Raw genomic sequence first — 8122 nt, forward strand, 5'->3', positions numbered from 1 at the left:
TAGATATTCACCGCGAGCCCCGAATCTGCGAATTCATTTTGATATTAATTACTGACCCAATATAGGACCGCTAATGTTCTTACTTAATTGAAATGGTCAGTTGTAAAATTGTCTTCGCTGTGAGCCGTGCAAGTATTCTAATTGGGCCCAGCTCCGCCAGCAGTTTGTTAATTACCACCAAATTATGAGCCAACAGTTGGCACAGTGTATTATTTTATATTACATCGTGATTTAATTTAATTTAAAATATACGATGTATTTATTATATTTATAATTTAATTGATTTTGATTTTTTTTTACTTGAAATGTCTGTTAGCTAAATAATAATAATAATAAACTTATTTATATAAATAACGTGTATCACATTGTATAACATTAATATACCAAGCGGAATCAAAATGTTTGTACTATATCCTAAATGTAGTCCGACATATTGTACGTGTAACAGTAAAAAGTGATATATTCCATATGATTGCTAACAATACGGCTCGGATAAGTTTCGCTTCGTTGACCTCCGCCCTCTTTACTTCATTCCTATAATGTTTGATATATGATGATTACAATAAGTCATGACAGGGACTGAAACATATATTTGGAAGAATCTTGGAAAAGTTATTTTTCTCTGCGTAAGAGCACAGCAAAAATATGGTAGCTACCAGTTTCAGTAAAATCTGATGTTAAAAATTAGTATGCGAGATTTAAAACTTTTAATTTACCGATATTGAAAATCATTTTGTTCAATTTGTGAAACAAGCATTTAACAAAATCCAGGTACAAAGTCGATCCATCATATAGATAGAATGGACAGTCACAAACGGATTTTCCGTGCAAGTCAAGGATTTATTTCATGTTTGACAGCAAAATCCCGCTGGGAAATGGCGTTCCCGCACAGAGACCTTCTCAAAAACGGTTCACTTAATAAGCGCTTGTTGTAACATACAAGTAACATGACTTATAAAACTTTATACGACAAATACGATGTTGGAAACATCCAACTGGAAAATAATATAATATATTTTTTAAATAATGAAATAGAAAAATGTGTTTGTTTATCTAGAATAAGGTAAATAAATGCAAATAGAAAAGTGTTTTTAGTTTTTGTAAGGTAAAAAACCTAAAAATATCAAAATGCCTATTTTATGTTACTTTTATTTTCATTTATTTTAAAGGTGGAAGCTACAACACATTTGATACATTTATTCTAACTGCTAAATAGTACCACTTGACGTGAGGCTGACAGCGCCATCTATAGTTATCTGCTTTGCATAAGATAAATGTCACTTGTTTTCAAACAAACGTCGTTTGCTCGCAACCTGGTACAAACATTGTCCTGTATAATTTGCTTCAAAAATTATGTTACAACAGCGTGGACATTTTTAAAAAGTTGTTTTGCTCTTTAAAGAGCAGAATGTGTTAAAAGTGCTTTTATTATTATATTCTTTTCTTGTGTTACTTTTTAATCATTAAAACGTATCCTTTCGTTCGATATATACCTAGTAGATATTATAAAGAGTTACCCATTTATTAGACTGAGTGGAAATTAAACTTTGTTGTGGCATTAATGTTATATGCCTTACCATATTGATGTTTATTGAGATGATCCTTAGGGATTTTTTGGATTAATCTGTCGCTCAAAATTGGAATTTACATCAATATAAGGTACTTACTCTGTGAAATTATATAGATATGGACCGTTTTAAAATTATCGTCTATATTTTTCTATTTTTATTCTATTTTTTTTCTGTAAAATTATTTACATTGGAGCTGCCAGTATCTCTACAGCTAGAAGGAAGATAAAACAATAAATTTCACAACTAAGAAGCAGTTCTAAACATTAAATAAAGTTGTCGAAGGTACATTCAGTGAGTAACTCTACTAATTAAACTTCTTAATCTTGAAAATATATATAAGTGGACTTTCCTCGAAGCCTGTCTCTCTCAATAATAATTCAAGTACCGAATGAATCTTTGGCTCAATAACAGATTTAACGTTCGACGGAAAATTACCATGACTCATCTTTCAGTTCAAAGTTTACAATGAAACGAGATTCTAATAAAATATGTGTATTATTTGTTAATTATTAATTATTTCTATTTACGTATACACTTAATTCATCAATTATTTATCTTTATAATTAATACTATGTTTAAGTTAGTATCAATTAAATTATAGAGATAAACGTTATTTTCCAAAAGATTCGTAAATTCACGCATGAATAAAACCTAATTCGCATTCCTAAATTTAATTAAATAACTACACGAATCAATGAGCAAAGTATATTCATTAATGAGAAAATGCCCCAGTAGTGTTTATTTTGAGTTGATTCTCTTTAATATTGAAATTAATTAGCTCTGTTCAATGTATTACAAAGAACCCTCACGTAATCTGTATACTCAGACACAGATAGAGTGCCCACACAACACAATACAAAAAGAATTCATGAGATTAGACTAAAACGTCACGTAAATATTTGAAGATGATAGATATCAAACAAGCTATTTTAACTTTTAAGCTATATAAGTTATAAGATACGGTTATTAATACATTTTATATCAATTTTGTTAAAAAAATAACACATTTGATTCTGATGTAATTAACCTAATATATTATAATTGAAAAAAATCAATTAACAATATTTATTACTTAATTATTATTAATAACTTAAGTTATTATTACGAAATAAAATTTCTTTGTAATACCTATAGACGGTCGCGTTAAGAACGTCATTACTAATTATTTCGGCCATACAAAGTTTATTCCACTATACAACTTCATAGCGACGAAGTATTTAATACATATCAAGACATTATAAGGTAAAATAGTGCAGATTTTAAATATAAAGTTTTGGTGACTGCAACTTATTTGATGTAATTTTTAATAACCTGTGTACTGGTTTATAATCTAAATTTTTGTTGTAAAACTTGTGTTTAATACAAGACGTAAGAATATCTGATAGAAGCCATAAATAGCTGTTTGTTTTTTTTGTACTTCCCTCTTAAGAAAATAATTATATACAAAAACTATTGTATAACCACTTTTTTGAATTCTAAATTCTATAGTTTTTGGTTAGCGTTTGGTTATATTGTTGTCCCTCTCTTTCGCTATATAAAACATAGACAACATTATTTTTTAATATAACATTTCAGCAGCGAAAATTCACGTTAAAATGAATACTATCGATGATGGCTAAAACATAAAATGTTGAACATAAAACGAGCATAAACAAAACCATGATTACATTTCTTTTGTTTTAGTTAACAACGAATGTTCCATTTCACAGATTTTACGTACGATTTAGCTTTCATTAACGCAATAAAGTAGAGCAGCGTGTCGTCATATATATGCTAATTCACCTCATGAAATTTGAAATTATATTGTGAGGCTCAATTAAGCTCGCATTTCACGCGGTGGGAACTATATGTTAAAGTTTAAAAACTCTATATACTCGTACATATAAAAAAACATTGTACTACTTTATTTTTTACACCTATCAACGTATTTTGAGGCAAAGACGAAACAATTTTATACAAATTACAATTACTATCTTCTTAAGATACAGTAATACGGGTGTAAAATATTTATGCGTTTTAATTTTATATTATTTAAAAAATAAATAATAGTAATAACTGTCTACAATAAGTTTATATAATAATAAAATGTAACTAAAGTTACTAAAGGAAATTTTCTTTATATCTGAGAACAAAAAGAAAAAAGGTTAGATTAATACGACTACCTCTTAAGACTTCTCAACCCAATCAAGATTATTTCCCAATTTAAAGGCGTTAAAATTGCCTGATAAGCTTAAGACTTAATTACAGAATTCATCGTGATTTAAGATGAACACTTCTGTGGAAATCCCTTTTGTTTTTTTGTTATTTCTTAAAGATGTTCTTTGTTCAACTACGTTGTTTTTTTAATATAGAATAAAAATAATATAAATATAGTACTTGTTATTTCTTACCTCTATCAATGTTTGATAAATAGGATTGAAAATCTAATAGTTTAAAAAAAATGATAATTACAATAAATAAAAAAGCAAATTAATTAGTTTGTTTTAACTATTTAAAACTAATTCAAAAAGAGGATACAGTGTTGTTTTTAGTTTGTTTCGGCTCAAAATACGAGGAGCTATTCACAAAACCACAAGCGCCGCTTGCTCTACTTACACCGGTGCCCCTATTTGTTCGCTTTCATTTCTCTTTTCACTTACCCCTTACTTCATATGTTTACCAAATCTCAAAATATGTACACATAGTCTATATAACGGTCTCCACTCCTAGAATATCTTCCTAATATTTCCTGAAATAAACTAAGATAAAGATAAATTTTTCTATGGGTTTTTCGGCGGTGTTTGTGTTGTATTTTATTTGAATCTGTTTGCATATAGTAAAAACGCTTTTTAAAGTTATCTCGTTTAATTGTCAACTTAATTGTATTAAATGAAAGATGCTTTGCGGAAAAATGAAGTCGAATAAATATTTTATTAGGTTTTCATTAAGTTGGTACGTACCGGCTCTCAGATTAATTCACAGACCGGTAGGAACACAAGAGTTATAAGTTCGACGTACATAAAATTTCTAATTCCACTAATGCATCAGAACTTTCAGTTATTCCAGTTCATCTGTATGGAGGGCTTACGTAAGTTATGCTTACGTTTTATGAATAAATACACAAGAAAATACTTGAAAGGGTATGTGAGGGAAAGTTAAATATCTCAGAATATATTGTGTATGTAAAAACTCTAAGGCACCTAACATAATTTTACTTTGATTAAATTTAAAGAGTTTTCATAATATACGTCCTGAGATTAATTTATTTCGACTTTATTATAAACGAAATATAAACGGCTAACACTCACGCATTTATCCGGAATCGGCACCGACTAGTGAGAGACGAGCACTCATCCCTAAGAAGGGCTCCCCAAGGGCCCGAAACTAGTCGGTGCCAGCACCAGATAAATGCGTGAGGGTTAGCCATCTGTATTTATTTTATAATAATGTTTCAAGAAAGTTGCAAAAAATTAATCTCAGGATATATAGGTATGTGAAAATTGACTGAATTTATTCAAAATAAAATTATCTGTTCGGAGCTTGAAGTTCCATGCATTTGTATTATTATAACTTAGATTTTCACTACATTCTTTTTGAAAAACTTTTTTTTATTAATGTATTAGATTAATAACAGATTTGAACTGAACTGTTATAGTGATGTGACACGTGTTTGGGGTCGCAGCGCCCGTTAAAGCTAAGGCTGTCAATGGGCTAATAACAGTTATCAAGTGAACGGCATTACTCCAGATTACAACAGTCGATTTGCATTTTATTATGATGATCCCCACGCTTTAACGGTCCTCGACAGGCTTATTACGAATGCCAAGCTTACAATTATTATGAAAACTTTATTTATTTACGTTCTGTGCTATTTTTATTCTACCCAAATCGATTATGGCAACCAAAACAGTAGATCGGGTGATCACCACATCTATACTAATATAATAAAGAGGAAAGATTTAATTGTTTGTTTGTTTGCAGGCTCCAAAACTACTGAACCGATTTGAATAATTCTTTCACTGTTCGGAAGCTACACTATCCGACATAGGCCATATTTATTACTAGATTTTTTACGCGCTGACGAAGTAGCGAGCAACTGATAGTAACTTATAAAAAGTATCATTTTTAGATTTTTGCGTTCTCATAGAGATATATTTTTCTTATACACAACCCAACTTTATTTATTAATTAACTTGCTTTAAACACATTATTTTCTAGCCGTGGAGAATTGAATAATATCGGAATTATGTCATCGTAGTGTTTGTTACGCTATGTAAGCCCTTAATTAAGACAGGATTATTAAACTTTGTGCAGTCTTGAATCTTAATAATCTTTGAGATTTAAAATAAATTTTAAAGAACAGTAACATTACTCTTAACTTTTATTGTAATTCTTGATTTTTTTTTTATATTATAAGGAGACAAGTGAGCAAGCGGTCACCTGAATTTGCCGCAGATGCGTAGCGTAAGACAGAACCCCTATACGTCCCCTCCTCCGCTAAATACATTTCCCTTCCCATCAATTCCTTAAAAGAAATCGGTGCAAGAGAACGTGGACTAAAATTAAACCTCGGGAATGAACACTCGTCAGACGAAACGCGGAAATGCTTACACTTCACGCCTGTACTGTGTGGTCGTGGTATTTCATGGTGGAGGTATAGCCGGTCCATTTATTCATCCAACAAATATTATTGTTGCGGGATCTACCGCTGTTTAAATAATTTATTGTTGAAATATCCAATTACAAAAAGTCTAGTGTTTAGTCTAGTCTACTTGAATACTGAATATAAGGGCTCTGATAATAGAGAGCGATCATATCTGTTTCATAAACGCTCAAAATTCCATTTCTGATTTTAATCTTAGAAAAATAACGAATATGCTTCTTATTAACAGTATTAAATATTAATTTCATTATTTCTTAATTAAAACGCGAATAATAACAATAATTACTTGAATATTTTGAACAATTATAGGAATACTTTCAGTTAAATGTAGCTTAAATTATAACACTTATGAGGCTCGGCGGCGTAATTCCGGATTAAAACGGCATTAATTTGCATTTTGTTTAAATAATCTATGAATGGAAATGGATTATCATAGTTAATAGTTGAGTAATAATAATTAATCGATTTAAATACTTTTAAATACAAAGTGTGTAAAAATATTAGTATTAGAACTGAAGGTGACAAGTTTTTTTTTTCTCAAAAATGTTATTATATTTTCATACATTTTTCATAATTTTCAATACATAAAATATTAAAAAAGTTTACAAAAAGCAGTATACAAAAATTTAAATACACGGTTTTATTATTTTAATCTTTCAGAGATTATTCGTATAAATATCAATTAACCTAAATAAAATCGTTTGAATTATATACAATATTATTTGTATCTTTCCGTATGCCTTATTTAAACGTTACTTTCAATGCATTAGTGGAATTAGTAATCTGCTCGTGATAACTGATGTATGAAGTTTCTTTGGCACACGAGAATTAATCAATTTGCGGCGCTAGTAGTTATATTTACTGCAATTATTTAGCTTGGTGCACTACTAAACGTTAATTTTAGACGTTATTTCAAAAAACTTCGGATTTTGTTTAAGAATATTTTTGCTATTTATGGTAAACATTCGTAATTTATATAACTTATTAATAAATATTAATTATCATACTACTTGTACATAGTGATAGGATAATCTTTTTTTATCTTTAAGATCATATAAGTTTCCCATATTAAGATTTATTATTATTGTTGTTTTAATTTAAGTTAGTTAAAAAATCGCAAGGCCTAGGTATTTAAATTACCTCCAATAATAGTGAAGAATTTAATTAAGACAATACAATTGTTGGAGTAACGAAATATGTTTGTGGTATCGTTCTATTCTGCGGGTGGCTGCGGTGTTTCGGAGCTCGATCCTATCTTGTATACAGCTAATAATAGATATTTTTATATAAAATAAAGCAAAATTGCACTTTATAATTGTATTCATGTTTTTTATTGTATAAAGATGGATAAGAGTAAGTAGGTGTTGAATTATGATGCTACACTATTATTACAAAAATGAACCTTTTACAAAATTGCCATTATTACAAAATTGGCTAACATCTATCAAGTTATTTAGAACACATGTTGTTATAAATGATCTAACTTATTTTGATACTTATAAAGTAGTTAAAATATTATTTAAACAAATTAAGAATCTGTGTCGAAGATATAAATGAGATGAAAGGAATAGGGTTGATGAATAAGGTATGCGTGTCGGCATTCGGGCCGAATTCGTCGATCCACACACGGCAAAGTAAAGGGTCAACGTGTCAGCTCTGGCTCCAGAAATGTCTGCAATCTAACAGATTACATTTTGGCAAACCAGAGTCTGTTTCTACAAATTGCGCTTTTGTGTATTACAACTTGTACTACATATTGTAGTTATCAAACCATTGAATCTAATTAGATAAAGGTAAAATTATGCTTATACTTTTTAAAGTTACACTAGCTGTCGCCCGCGACTTCGTCTGCGCGGAATTAAAAACAATGGAGAAAACTGTGGTCAAGCGCTAGTTTGATCGTTTGTGG

The sequence above is a fragment of the Papilio machaon genome, chromosome 5, assembly GCF_912999745.1.
Source record: "Papilio machaon chromosome 5, ilPapMach1.1, whole genome shotgun sequence".
Taxonomy (NCBI): domain Eukaryota; kingdom Metazoa; phylum Arthropoda; class Insecta; order Lepidoptera; family Papilionidae; genus Papilio; species Papilio machaon.